This window comes from Eschscholzia californica, unplaced genomic scaffold (genome assembly GCF_041429995.1).
Source record: "Eschscholzia californica isolate CP2 unplaced genomic scaffold, dmEscCali1.0.p SCAF_1, whole genome shotgun sequence".
Taxonomy (NCBI): domain Eukaryota; kingdom Viridiplantae; phylum Streptophyta; class Magnoliopsida; order Ranunculales; family Papaveraceae; genus Eschscholzia; species Eschscholzia californica.
In genome coordinates this window covers 31913827-31929476 of record NW_028238198.1, presented here as the reverse complement: position 1 = coordinate 31929476, position 15650 = coordinate 31913827, and the positions used below count along the sequence as shown (strand labels likewise).

The following is a 15650-nucleotide window of genomic DNA, read 5'->3' as shown; positions in this document are numbered from 1 at the left end:
CTTTCGTGGACTCTCAAATGTCTGGATTTGAATGCCACAGACTTTCGTGGACTCTCAAATGTCTGGATTTGAATGCCTCAGACTTTCGCGGACTCTCAAGAGTCCGCGAAAGTCTTGCTCCACTACCCCCCCCCCTTAGTAAATTCTTTAGTAACAAGACGAGAATCCAAACTTATATCTTCTTAGTACATCTTCTCAACGAAAAACACTCTTCCTTGAACGTGCATGACTTAATGAAGTCGCCTGGGTCTAACATTAATGATTTTATGATGGTCATTATCTCGGAGTTTTGTAACAAATCTAATTACATATATAGCAATCAACCTCCATTATCTAGGGCTTCCCACCTTAATATGATACATTTAACCTTGCACAAGCATGCCTTCTAATTTTTAATAGTTTAGGTATTGGTAATTAAATCTTACAATGTTTCTTTTACCTTTTTTTGTTAGATACAATGTTTTTTTTATACTTTAATCCGAGTCATTATGTTTTCCCCGGAACACATAGTTTGGCTACAGACCATCTAAAATTTAACTGTCAAAATATAATAGATGGTCATAAATATTACTTAGAGATCAACAATTTATATGTAAGCAGTGTCAAGGTTTGTGCCATAAACAAAGATGAGAAGTTCAAGAATTTTGGATTGAATGAGAGAGATAGAATACAATAACCGAGTACGACCATAGCCAGTTCATTTCGTAATAATAAAGTAAAAGAAACTTCGATTCCACGATTATAGATTTGCCATTGCTATTTTTAAACCAAAAATTCATGCTACCCATGGTACATTTCTTGACCAACGAACTCTTGGATTATAGGATCTAAATACTACATTGAGATTTAGATTATTCTATTTAATTTTCCACACATCAAGTGGTGGGTATTGCTCCAATTCATGAAAAACTAAGGAGTGAAATACATACTTATATGACTTATTTCGATTGAGTGGTAACATATAGTAGTATATTTATTCAACGGGGATACGTAAGAATTTAAATTTTACCATTTAACAAAAAATACTAACAATATACTTGAAAATGAGAATTTTTAGTTAAAGTACACAACAATCAATCAAGGGAAACAAACATTAGCCCAAATACATCAAGCTACCCTAATATGTCATAAACATGAACAACTTCCTTCAAATAACTTTTCAACTTAAGAGAGAGACAGAGAGCGATGGGTTTTCGAAAGAGAAGTAAAACTTTGTGAAACTCACTTTGGTTAAGCAGTAATGTAAACCTTTAGAGAGACCATAGTTCGAATTTTACTATTTTGACGGAGAAAACAAATAAAGTAAACCCTTAGAGAGAGAGCAAGGAAGGAGTAGAGGTCTTGAACCCAAAGGAATCAAAAGAGAATGAGACTTTGTGCTTCAAGTTCTTGAGATGTAAAACCTTTCTTTCACCCCAACGAAGTAGTCGGAATATTTTCTCTTTGAGTAAATTTTTCTTCCCCCCATTACTACTAGTAACATTTTTCTTCTTTAAGACTACCTCATTCTCTTTAAAAACTGAAGACTGATCCATTACTAGTGATGTTGTTGTTTGAAATTGATGATGATCTTCTAAGTAAAGTGGGTAACTTCTTAAGAAAATTCTTCTAGTGTTGTAATCTTCATCCCTAAAGCTCCTTGCTCTTGGCTGATTATATTCTTCTTCTTCTTCTCCTACCATTTGTGATGAGTAATATTCCATTGTATTATTTCCAATAATCTAGAAAGAGAAAGACAAAGGGTTTTATAGAGAAAGAGAAAGAGGGGGGGTTGCGGAAGTTGAAATGTTTTTAGTTTAAGATGGGGGGTTTGGATTCTATTAATCTAGGGAAAATCAACTTCCGTAAGAAAAGTAAAGACAAACACGCCACAATTATTTTGTTTGTTTTTAGTATACGAAAGAGGAGGAGGATTAATGTGAGGCTTTTTCTTTAATAGAGTTTTGAACGTGAATCCCTTATCTTATTATGTAACGTTTTTGGATATTTAATAATGACCCTTCCCACTAATATGCAATTGAGGTCACTCCATTTTATTGTCAATTAGTTTTATCCCTAAAATTAATGAATGTTGTGAGCTAGACCTTTATTTTCGCACGTGTGCAACATCAATAGATTTTTCTTTCTTGGCCTTCCTCTCTTTATTTTAGCACGTGTGATGCATTACAAATATTGGAACATTTTGATCCAATATTTGTAATGCTTCCGGAGAATTTCTCATAAACAGATTCTTTATAATTATATCATAAACAAATCTTTCCTAATCAGAAAACCTGTATAAATGTATACATAACAATCAGAAAATCCTGCATAAATGTATACATAAATTCTAAAAAATTCTCAAGCTGTTCTCGGAGCATGAACCCTAAGGTGGAAGCTCTAATGGCTGCAATTTGGGAAAGTGACTAAATCAGGATGTTATATATGGGCCACTGTTTTAGCAATTGGCACTCTTTTTTGTGTGCAAAGAGGGTGCCGACATCATAACCCTTTCAAACAACAAAAATGCATATCTAATAAGAAAATCTTCATTTTTTCCATAAAAAAAAGATGGTTTTGTAACCCAAATATTTTCAGATGAATCAAAGGACCCGATAAATGGTGGTGGTGGTCGGAGTTGATGATAAACAACTAAAAATCAAATTAGTCTACTTTTGGATTCAAAACAAGGTTGTCCCTATAAATCTAATTGACTACCATCTTTATATCTTGGAGAATATTATAGATGTTTCAAAAAACAAAAAAATATAGTCAAAAGAGAATTACGGTAGTGCTACAACTATTGAACCGATTTCGGAGAGAAAACGAAATTAACTGCCACCATTTCTCAGGATGTGATACACAGATCTAGGGAGTTGACTTTTAAATCAGATCAGTTGGTTTCAGTTTCTTTTTGGAATCTTTGAACTTCAACACTTATCAAAATAATTAACTAGCAAAATAAAACAAAAACCAAAAAAGTTATGCTTGGATACGAGCTCGTTATGGATTGGGAGTGCGAGGTCGACTTTGTTGAGATGGGTTTTTAGTTATTCTATTTTGGTAATACTTGGCGACCTTTTGCCCATGACCAGAGTTAGGAACCGCCCATAGTTGTATTCGCCTTTGCCTGGATTCTGATCAAACATCTTATTATTTTTTGTCGGAAAACAATCAAAATAAATTATTTATTTTATATTTTTACGTTTGTTAGTCAAATAAAAACTTGATAAAATAATAAAAATTGGTCCCGTCAAAAGAAAATAAGATTACAGAAGTTTAAGGATTGATGTGTATAAAAGTTAACTTAACCGGGGGCAAATGGCAATAAATCTTCATGATAGGGCGAAAAGTTTGATCTGCCTTAGTCATGGGATTGGAATTTCGTCTACAAAACAGATAAGATACGTGGAAGGGTTCAGTTGTTGGCTGGTTGCCTTGACTGGTGTCGTGATTGTGATCCCCATCTTTAGGTCTAGGGCCATGAATGAAATCAAGATTTAGCTAAAAACGAACCGGTTTAAAGATTGAGTAAGAATTGTTTTGTTGTATGATCAACAAAAGTGGCTGTAGTTTAGTGGTAAGAATTCCACGTTGTGGCCGTGGAGACCTGGGCTCGAATCCCAGCAGCCACACTTACTATATGTTGTTACATTTTTTTCTTTTTTACATCATCGGTAGACTTTCTTCCCGCCAAGGCAACCAACGGCCTCGTTGTTTACCTATTCCTTTTGGTTGCTGCTCAGGTATATATCAGCACTAATTGGTAAGGTAAATATCTTATACAGAGTGCATTTTGTCAGGTTGGCCTGTTTCATTACACCTAATTGGCAAGGTAAATATCTTGCCGTCTTGCTTCATTGCTCTTATGAACATCATATTTTCATAATTATACATCGGCTGCTGAAGAAAAATTGTAAATTGAACTTTAATTGTTGATTCGAGCACAACAGTCAACTGAAATGAATTCAAAGATAATGTGGAGAAGCTGGTAAGAATCATTTTTTTTATTTAACTTCAAGGACTGTTAGGTAGCTAAGACATGATTAATTGCTTTAAATCCGTTTTTATGAGCCCATATTGGTATTTGTTCTGTAGGAGATCTCATAGTTTTTTTTGTTAAAGGGTAGGAGATCTCATAGTTAGGAGATGATATGTGAATCTGACCTTTAGCACCTAGAAGATAATCCCAAGGAGGAGATTGATTTGGCTTTGGACCCCAAATATGCTTGGGCCGGCTATCATTAGCTTGTGAAGCTATACTAGAGATTGTAATACAGGAAACATGTATATGGCTGAGCGAGCGCCTTGGTCTGTATTCAAGAAAGGCGGTGCTTCTTCTGAAGCTACTGCGAAGGTTTCTCTCTTAACCTATATTTTTCATTCCGACGAGATTTGATCAAAAAAGATAACTGAATTTCAACATTTTTTAGTCCAATTAAAAGTCCATAATTATGGTGTTTGCTGTCTTCTTTTTTCAATAGGACCTGCCGACCGGTAATAATTTTTGAAGCTATTACTTGTGTCTCTCTTTCTAGCTCACTGAAACTTGGGTGTTACAAAATTTCTTCTGTATCTTGGTTTTGTGGTAATCTGATTGTTGGAGTTATATTTGCAAACTGAGACAAGCTGGGGTGGACTTAAAGAAGGTCAAGTTATGGCACAACCTGCTCCCATATTTGCAAGGATCGAAAATAAAACAAAAGGCGAATAAGATGGAGGCGAAACAGCTAAGAGGACTAGTTTAAGTTTGTGGTTATCCAACTCAAAACCAATTGGCAATGATTGGAGAGGACTTAGACATTGTATTCTTGGTTGCTAGGAACCCCTTCTCCCATGTGAGACTATTCTCAGAAGACTCCAAAAGGAAAGGTGTGAAGAGGTGCGTACCTTTTGATAATCGACTCGGATGAAGCCGAGGATGACGAAGTAATAACTCGGTTGAATCCGAGTAATGGAAGAAGATGCTCTCGGTGTGAACCGAGAGGAAGGACAGCAGCTCTCGGTTGAACCCGAGAGGTATGAGAGTGATTCTCGGGTGAAACCGAGAGTGGAAGAATAACTAAACTCGGTTGAATCCGAGAGGAGGCAGCAGCAGCTCCGGTGAGACCGAGAGATGAAGTGAGATAGTTTCGGAGAGAACCGAGAAGAAGAAGATGATATGTTAATTGTGTGAGAGAGAGATTAAGGTAAAACCTTTTGTTTATTCACAATAACATGTTTATTACATTATGTAACGATCTCTTTATATAGGTTTACATTGAAGAAGTTTTAGAAATAGAAAATAGAAATAGAAAAACTAATTAATACAACATTCCTAATAGCACTAGGATTAGGATTCCTAATTATAGTAGGAAATCCTTGCCCTAACAATGGACTAATCCACTCGGTTTAGCCGAGTGGAGTAGACTCTCTAACACTCCCCCTCAAGTTAGAGCGGGAATGGAAGTAACGCCTAACTTGCCAATAATGTTCTTGAACGGTTCTGCCCCGAGTGGTTTGGTGAAGATATCTGCAAGCTGAGAATCTGAACTTGTAAAGCGCGTGGCAATGACGTTATCTTTGATCTTCTCACGAACGATGTGGCAATCTATCTCAATGTGTTTGGTACGTTCGTGAAAGACTGGATTATCAGCAATGTGGAGAGCGGCTTTATTGTCGCAATAAACTGTCATCGGATCCGAGTGATCAATTCCAAAATCAAGTAATAAATACTTGAGCCATTGTAATTCGCATGTGAGGATGGCTAAAGCTCGATATTCTGCTTCTGCCGAAGACTTGGCAACGGTGGGTTGCTTCTTTGATTTCCATGAAAGTGGGCTAGATCCCAACATTGTAAAATATCCTGTAGTCGATCTACGGGTCGAAGGACAACCAGCCCAATCTGAATCACAGTAACCTGTGATATGGAGAGAGCTGTTTGCGGATAAAAATACTCCTTTATCAAGGGTACCTTTCAAGTATCGTAGTACGCGATGGGCGGCGTCTAGGTGTACCTGACTAGGTGTTTGCATGAATTGACTAAGGTTATTCACAGCAAAAGCGATATCTGGCCGTGTAACTGTTAAGTAGAGAAGCCGGCCAATTAGGCGACGGTAAACTGACGGATCCGTCAATGGTGTACCGTCAGTGGGACTAAGGCGAAGTTTCTGTTCCATAGGGAACTCAGAGGGACGTGCAGCGGTTAGTCCAGAATCTTTTAAAATATCAAGTGCATATTTTCTTTGACATAGAAAAATGCCTTGTGACGAACGAGAAACTTCAATACCAAGGAAGTACTGGAGACGTCCTAAATCTTTTAGGGAGAAAGCATTATTTAAGAATGATTTTAACTTGGAAATAGCATGATCATTATTTCCTGTGATAATGATATCATCCACATAGACTAGAACATAAATCTGAGTGGAGGGGGAACGAAAAGTAAAAAGTGAATAATCACTCTTAGATTGAGAGAAGCCACGTTCAAGTAGAACGGAGGAAAATTTGGAAAACCACTGACGGGAAGCCTGTTTGAGACCATAAATAGATTTGTGAAGGCGGCATACTTTAGACTCCCCCTGAGATGAAAATCCGGGGGGAAGTTTCATGTAAACCTCCTCATGAAGGTCGCCTTGGAGAAAGGCATTATTAACGTCCAATTGATGGAGAGACCAGCCTTTAATGGCGGCGAGAGAGAGAAGGACACGAACGGTTACTAGTTTAGCAACCGGAGCAAAAGTATCATTGTAGTCCAAGCCCTCTATTTGAGTATAGCCTTTAGCCACTAAGCGAGCTTTATAACGTTCTATGGAGCCATCGGGCTTGAACTTTATTTTATACACCCACTTACAACCAATAGGTTTCTTGCCGGGTGGTAAGTTGGTGAGTGTCCATGTTTTGTTTTCTTCCAAGGCCGAAATTTCCTTAGCCATGGCTTCTTTCCAATGAGAAGATTTCATTGCTTGTGAGAAAGAAGTTGGTTCGGTGGAAGATAAGACCGAGGAAAGAAATTGTTGATGAGATGTCGAAAAGGAATTGATAGAGAAATAGTTTTCAAGTGGGTACTTGACAGTAGTGGTGTTGGAGCAAACGTAGTCTTTGAGGTGACTAGGGGGTTGACGAGACCGAACCGGTCTGCCGGTGTCAACGGCGGGAGCGCCGGAAGGGAGATCGCCGGTCGGTGGAAGAGAGACGACCGGGCCGGGATTGTGAATGGGGGTTGCTCTCGGTACCCCTGAAGTGGGTTGGCCGTCAGAATGTTCTGACGGCACCCCTGAACCGGGGAGCCCGTCAGAGAGATCTGTGGGCACCTCCGTAGGAGAGGCCGGAACCTCTGTCGGCACCCCCGAAGGGATAGCAGCAGGGGTGTCTGCAGGCACCCCTGAGGCTGAATCCACAACCGGGACGACAGGGACAGTAGGTTCTTCGGTGAACCTGCTGCTGTCGGCCGGTGAATTGGTGGAAGACTCGGCTGTCACCGGAAACTCAAAGGTTCCGTCATCATCTAAAGAGAGAGATGGAGACGGGTCGGCGTGAGGAGCTTGTGCCGGAGATGGAGAAGCCATCGGAAAACGGTTTTCGAAGAATGTGACGTCTCTTGAGATGAAAATACGTTTAGTAGATAAGTCGTAGATACGATAACCCTTTTGTCCACTTGGGTAGCCAAGAAAGATGCCGGCGGATGACCGGGCATCCATCTTGGTTTTGACCAAAGGTATACGGGCATAACAAAGGCATCCGAAGACACGTAAGTGTGAAAGATTCGGAGGAGTACCCATGAGAATTTCATGAGGGGATTTCCCATCAAGGATTGGTGTGGGTAGTTTATTAATGAGATAGACGGCGGTTAGAACGCATTCTCCCCAAAAAGAAAGAGGGAGATGAGCTTGAAGTCGTAAAGATCTAGCGACCTCAAGAATATGTCGATGTTTTCGCTCTACAACACCGTTTTGTTGGGGGGTATAAGTACAACTTCGTTGATGGAGAATCCCCTTCTCAAGAAACCAACTTTGAAGAGAATGATTTATGAATTCGGAACCATTGTCCGATCGAATTGTTTTTATTACACACTCAAATTGTGTTTGAACATAATTAGAGAAATTCCTAATTTGGACGGTAGAATCCGATTTAGAATTTAGGAGAAATATCCAAGTACAACGAGAAAAATCGTCAACAAGGGTCAAGAAATAACGACACCCGGAGGTGGAGGGAACCGGAAAAGGACCCCATATATCGGCATGAACCAACTCAAATATATGAGTGGAAGAAGTGGTGCTAGTAGGAAAAGGCAATCGACATTGCTTAGAAAGTGGACAAACATCGCACGGCACTTTATTAGATAAAAATTTAAAATTCATACATGGAAGTCTTGAATTAAAAAATTGAAAACGAGAAAAGGAAGGATGGCCTAAACGGCAATGCCATAAAGAAAAAGACTCATGACTAGATTTATCTTGGACTAAATTTGAAACGGAAAAAATTTGACGCTCCGTGCGAAGGAAGTAAAGGTCGTCATGAAGACTACCATGCCCAATCTCCATCTTCGTTGATCGGTCCTGGAAAAGACATAAGTCATTGTCAAATAAGACGGTACAACGAAGAGATTTAGAAATTTGAGATATAGATATGAGATTAAATTGAAAAGATGGAATATGAAGCACATCTTGTAAATAAAAATTATTGGAAAAATAAACCGAACCAATATGGTGGACTTTAACTCTTGATCCATCGGGTAATCTAACAAATAGATCCGGAGGAGCAAGGGAATAGGAAGAAAAACGGGATAAAACCGAACATATATGCTTAGCGGCACCGGAATCAATAACCCAAGGAGGGTGAGAAGAAGAAGTATACTTACCGGTGAGGTTGACAAGTGGATCCTTGTTGAGACGAAGAGAGGATGTGGGCTGTTTGTGTTGATCCAACAAAGCCAAAACCGATTGATATTGCTCCGGAGTTAGGGATGTTGCTGTAGGCACCCCCACATCGGTTTGATGTGTGACCGAATTGGTGGCCGCATCTTGCCGAGAACGTGGTCTTCCACGTTGACCATAGTTTGGTGGATAACCATGAAGTTTGTAGCATGTTGAACTATCATGGCCATGAAGTTTACAATGATCACAAAACGGTCGTTGGCGTTTTGGTCTTTGTTTATCGGAACCATAGGACCGATTTTGATTATATTCATTGAAACCAACGGCTAGGGCAGCAGCGTTGTTATCTATATTCATAGGAGAAACAATGTTTTGTTGAACCTCTTCTTGTTTAACAAGAGAATGAATTCGAAGAATAGAAGGGAATGGTTCAATCAACAAAATTTGACTCCGAATTGAGGAGAATCGGTCATTAAGACCTTGGAGAAACTCCATAGCTCTATCTTGATTTGTCCGATCAATCAAGGATCTACCATGACCACATGTACAAGGCTCGGTAATTAGCAAAGAGTTAAGTTCATCTTGAAGAGCCTTGAGTTTGGTAAAGTATGTGGGAACATCGGAATTATCTTGTTTTAGACAAGAAATAGCTCTCTTCAATTGGAATATTTTGGGAGCATTGCTTTGGTGAAAACGATCATATAGATTGTGCCATATATCAAAGGCCGATTCATCATATAAGATTGAATCACGAAGAGGTGGATCAACGGAATTGATGAGCCAACTAGAGACGAGATCATTACATCGTCCCCATAATTCTAATTCTTTTGGATCGGTGGGTTTTTCAATGCTTCCATCAACGAAACCAAGTTTAGCTTTAGCCCTTAAGGCCTTAGTCATTCCTCGTGACCATGAGGAGTAATTGTCACCGGTTAGAAGCGGTGTGATGAGAATAGTAGTAGGAGAATCCGAGTGGTGAACATCAAACGGCCCACTATTGGTGCTAGGATTAATTTGAGAGATCTCCGAAAATTCGGGGGTAGTCATCTTTCAAAAAAAAATTGAATTCTTTAGGCTCTTATACCATGTGAAGAGGTGCGTACCTTTTGATAATCGACTCGGATGAAGCCGAGGATGACGAAGTAATAACTCGGTTGAATCCGAGTAATGGAAGAAGATGCTCTCGGTGTGAACCGAGAGGAAGGACAGCAGCTCTCGGTTGAACCCGAGAGGTATGAGAGTGATTCTCGGGTGAAACCGAGAGTGGAAGAATAACTAAACTCGGTTGAATCCGAGAGGAGGCAGCAGCAGCTCCGGTGAGACCGAGAGATGAAGTGAGATAGTTTCGGAGAGAACCGAGAAGAAGAAGATGATATGTTAATTGTGTGAGAGAGAGATTAAGGTAAAACCTTTTGTTTATTCACAATAACATGTTTATTACATTATGTAACGATCTCTTTATATAGGTTTACATTGAAGAAGTTTTAGAAATAGAAAATAGAAATAGAAAATAGAAATAGAAAAACTAATTAATACAACATTCCTAATAGCACTAGGATTAGGATTCCTAATTATAGTAGGAAATCCTTGCCCTAACAATGGACTAATCCACTCGGTTTAGCCGAGTGGAGTAGACTCTCTAACAAAAGGTACGAAAACCTCATAAAGTAGTCTTAGAAGCTTAGAGAGTGTTTGTTTTCTCATTACTTTTTATAACAACTTATAGTGCAAATTGCATTCCTTTTCTTATAATTTATAAGTGGAAGCTATTTCTTTATTTTCTTATCACTTGGAAGTGATACATAAAGTGAATAATTTCACAATGTACTACTATTTATTATTTTCCTTGCAGCATAAGTATTTTACCTCCAACCAGTTTCTAGTAAGTTGGTAATAGAGTGGAGTAACACTTCTAGTTGTTTTTATCTAATAAATTATGTGTAATTTAGGTGATTATATAATCAAATATTTGCATGCGTTTGCTTTTCTAATAAAATTAGATGTTAAACCAATCTTTTTATTCTTCCATTCAGACTTTTTCTTTTAGCCGAAACACATGCAACAAAGGCTCGTTTCAAGATTTTAAGATAAAAACTCATACGGTGTCAAAATCGGGTGCCTATAATCTTACCTTTTTACTGGATTCATAACTTGTTCATTTAAGTATTCAGGCCCAATAATGGTCTGGAGGCATCTCTCACCAAAGAAGAAGAAAGTATTTTTTAGCCATACATTATCTCAAAGTTGGTGGGAGACGATTATCTTTAATCTCTCCTATTAACTCGCCCTAGCTCCATTGCACATATTGGTCATGTGTGGGCAGTAACATATAGTGCTATCTATAGTGTTGCAGGCTTCAACGAATCAACAGGATGGTGAAGTTCTAGTTCTGCTGCTAAGTGTCTATGTGAGAAAACTTGTTAAGGAGTCCGTCATAAAATTATACTTTGTGCGTCACTGTTGTACGAGTGATGGATGCAATACTATTAAAAGAACAACTATCACTAGCCGCTTAAATATGCGATATAGACGTTCAATCTCTGAGTGAGAGGTCTGGCTGATAATTATGGTCAGACGACATTTTCTATATCTTTTTGTGTCGGAAAGGTAAACTCAATTTGCCAAGATCCTTATTTCTTTTTGCCAAAAGTTGGAAGTCCCATGCCCAAAGTAGGATGACTTTGTCCCCATCACCCAAAAGTAGTAGATAATGTTTGAAGGGTGTTTCAACATTTTTGACAAAGATAAAGTTTCTCTTTATATGATTTGTGTTAAAAAATAATCAAATTCTTGTTTCAATTTTTCAACAAAAAAAAAAAATCTTATTTCAATTCGATATCTTATTAGATACTTTTACAACTTTTGGTGAGAATAACTATCAAACTAATTTTCTCTTTTACTAAAATTTGATAATCTGTCAAACGATATGAATTTGTGTATATTTTTTGAATCAAAATTTTAAAAGTGTATAAACATAGAAAAAAACGTCAATAATAACATTCGCCACTAAAGTAAAGACATATCAAACATAAAAACTTAGACCCGTGATTAAACAACCACGATAGGGAAGCTAATAAAAGTGGCGTGCATTTGTCCTGAATCCTCATCCAACGACCCGCAATCACACGGTTTTCATCAAGAAAGAGAAAGCGGCGTGAGTCCAACCGTCGAATGTGAATTCACGTCAAATTCACAACACTTTTGTCGCTGGATGAGATATTTTCGATGATTAAATTGGAGGTGTTGAGTTATAGCGAACAAAAGATAAAATCATAAAAGTGAAAAACAAGAAATATAGTTGATTAATTAATGATATATGGTGGTTTAAAGTTAAATTGCTTTTTGTTGAAGTGTCTATTATTCCATTGCCTACCGACACTACTAGTACCAGACACCACTTATCTCTTTTTGCCCTACCATCATTCTTAATATATAGATTTCACATTCAATAATTCGTGCAGTCTAAGTGACTACTTCTTTTCAGATTGCTTCCCCATCATAAGCAAATCCTTACAAAGATTTAATTATAATTTCGAGTTGTTTTGTGTTTTTTCAGGAGACACACAAATGGATTGAGTAATGTGTCTGAGGAAGTTGGATTTCAGATTTATATTTCACATGTCACCGTTGAAGTTTCTTTTACGACGATTCAAGTTTGCATCTATAGGCCAGATAGATTATTTGAAGCGTACATGTATAGATTCAAATCATCATGAATTTTCTCCCGGAAAGTGATGATTAACTTATTAGAAAAACTTACAGGCTATTCCAGATTTACTACACGAAGTAGAAACGTAGATGTGATCGTACACATAAATAGCTTATCAGTCGATACTCGTCAAGCACCTTCATATTGAATCACATAGTGTTTTTCTCTTAATAGATAACGATGTTGAACAGCCCGAAAAATGGATTGACTACAAACCAAACGCCCAGGTCGGCTCCAATTGGACGAGCCATTTCCCTCTCAACACAACCCGTGTAATTGGGAAATTTGGTAAAATGCCCCGATCCAAGGGTGTCTTCTTTTTTTTTGCCCCACCTCAAGAAAAGTTTGGTAAAATGCCCTCTTTCAAGTTTGCCGTTTTTTTGTTTCCCACCTTACCCTCCTATATATAACATATCTAGAATTTCTAGATATGTTCAGATTATCCCCAAATCAGAGAAAGGAAAACGAGAAAACGAGTTCTTCATCTCTCTCCTCTTGAATCTCACTAGTAGCTCGAAATTCGTCGAAATCACTCAACCGAACGTCTATTTTGTTGCTCAAAATCGGTAAATCTTCTCGAACTAACTCGATTGATCTCCATTTTGATCTCCCACGAAGTTTCTCTCTCTAGATCGAGTACTTATTGAGAATCTTTGATTACGTAAGAAGATTCATGAGAGGATACTTAAAAGTGAGTTTGAATGAGATAAAATTATAGAGACTTCATTGATTTGTATGTATGTATGGAGATAAAATGTAGAGACCATTGATTTGTATGTATGGAGATAGAGGTGGTTTAGATTATGCATGTCAAGTGTTTGATAAAATTCTTATGAGACACTTAGTTGTTCCAATATATGTCACCATTAACATAAACAGATTTGCTACAATGCTAATAAATTTTGAAGTTGTCATCTTCAATCTTTCTCCATGAATTGTTACCCACAGTTAAGACCTCACATACGTGATCGATAACTTTCGTTGGTGAACCTTCAAGATCAAGATTTTTTATTGTTTGGCATATTGGAACAACTTTGTGTTTCTTGTTAACAAGATCGAACCCAAACTCTAACGATGAATACTTCAGATTGTCAATATTAAAACCACTCTCTATACTTGCAAATTTCTTGGGTTAGTAAATCATACCATATACTTGCAAATTTCTCCCTAGTTCATTCTCTTAGTATGATTGCATCCTTTTATAAACTCTTTGTCGAAGGTGGAGCGAGAAAAAGAAGATACTTCAGATGGCTGAGCGTGAATGGTTGCAGCAACAAGGATTGGATAGAGCATGGACTCAGAGAATAACAGAGCTCCAACAATTTGAGGTAGAGAAGACAACAAAGGCTTGAACCAAGACTGTTATGGATGTCTATTCTTTCCTAAATGTGGAGTAGAAAACAAAGTGATGAGATTCCAAATTCTACTAAAATGTAAAGTGTTGTGTAATTTAGAACTTCTTCATCAATTGAATAGATTATTATTTCAGTTCTCAAGCTTCGCTTTTTCTCATGACTTGTTCTTGAATTTGAAGTTAATGAATTGTTTACTGATAGTTACAAAGTAAAATTACCTTATGATCAAACATTTACTTAGTTTGTTGTAGGAAAACTACCATGGTCGATATCGGTGGCTTGGTGTCGGTTACTTCTAAGGGAGTTCGCCACGAAGCCACCGATTATAACTCCACTAGCTTAGCAAGATTCTAGATTCGATTTCGGTGGCTTCATGTCGAACTCTCTTGAAGGGAATCGACACGAAGCCATCGAACGCACATGAAGACAATCGACATGAAGCAACCGATTAACTTCAGTGGCTTAGGCAAGCTGCTGGAGTTCAAATCGGTGGCTTCGTGTTGATCCCCTTTATGGGAGTTCGACATTAAGCCATCGAAATTGCTCTAACCTTTATGAAATGAAGAAGACTAATGGTTAGTCCTCAATGCTTTCGGTTCTTATCTAAAAATATCCTCGACTCTTTATGCCTAATCTCATAGGCTACGGTAAGATATGGACATGACTTACCAAGCAACACCTAGCCATCAAGTATGTTTATACACAACCATTGCCAAGAAATAAGAGATTTTCGTATACACTGAATTAGTAAAAACATTTGTAAGATAAATTTTTATATACTAAGATTTCAGAAGACCATTTCAATAAATTTTTAAACTAGAAAGGATCCGGGAGTCAAGGAAAGCAGAAGTCAGTATCATTACTTAGATTCTAAGTAATCATTTCAATCCATTAAAACTTTTGCATTAAGTTCTCTCCCGTATCTCCAAAGGTAATTTAGATCCAAAGACAATCGATTGCTTCGTGTCGATTCCCTTCAAGGGATTTCGACATGAAGCTACCGATTAGGACTGAAATAGCTCAACATTAAGCCACCAGAGTTAAAATCGGTGACTTCATATCAATTCCCTTCAAAGGATTTCGACATGAAACCACCGATTTGTATTGAAACCATAACATAGGTAGTTGTTACATAGAAACGCTAAGAACACGTTCTTCTCTACGAATTTCAGGCCTAGCATCAAGAGCCAACAACCTCTTGTCATCAAACTTGACCTAACCTTGTACATCTAGCCTTACTTTTAACAGATTCTTACTTGAACAAAAATCATAATTTTACAAAATTGATATTCAAATTTTACATAAAACAACAAGAGTACAAAACATTCATCTATACATGATTGCAAAATTCATAGTAGCCATATGGAATGGACAACAACATAAAATGAGACTATGTTAATCTAGTAACTGTTCTTGGACCTCCAAATAACATATGTAATAATGTATCTTTCTTAGGAATTTCATCAAACACTTAATTGACAACTTTAAAGATCCATATCTTCATCTTCTTCCTTCCTCTAAAGCTACCAATCAATTGACAAACACATCAACCTGATTTGATTTCTCAATTTCTTTTTCTGTTTCAACTGAAGCTACCAATCCATAAAATCTAATTATTGAATCCCAAATTTCTTATGGGTTCTACAACTAACCATCATCCCAAAACCTAATTAGTAAAAACCAATTGTTAGCATTATTAATCACGGCTGATCTTCCTCCTCTAACTCGGGAGTTTCTCTGCTTTTGGGGATAAAC

The 15650-nt window shown here is 37.6% G+C and overlaps 1 long non-coding RNA gene and 1 other non-coding gene across 2 annotated transcripts; both read left to right on the top strand.

Annotated features, from left to right (window-relative positions):
- The first annotated feature begins 3542 nt into the window (after positions 1–3542).
- TRNAH-GUG (transfer RNA histidin (anticodon GUG)) lies at positions 3543–3614 on the top strand. The gene has a single exon. It is a non-coding gene; the product is annotated as a tRNA-His (tRNA).
- Positions 3615–12985: 9371 nt separating this feature from the next.
- LOC147566101 (uncharacterized) lies at positions 12986–14036 on the top strand. The gene is made up of 2 exons (XR_015237393.1): positions 12986–13106; positions 13760–14036. It is a non-coding gene; the product is annotated as an uncharacterized LOC147566101 (long non-coding RNA).
- Positions 14037–15650: the final 1614 nt, after the last annotated feature.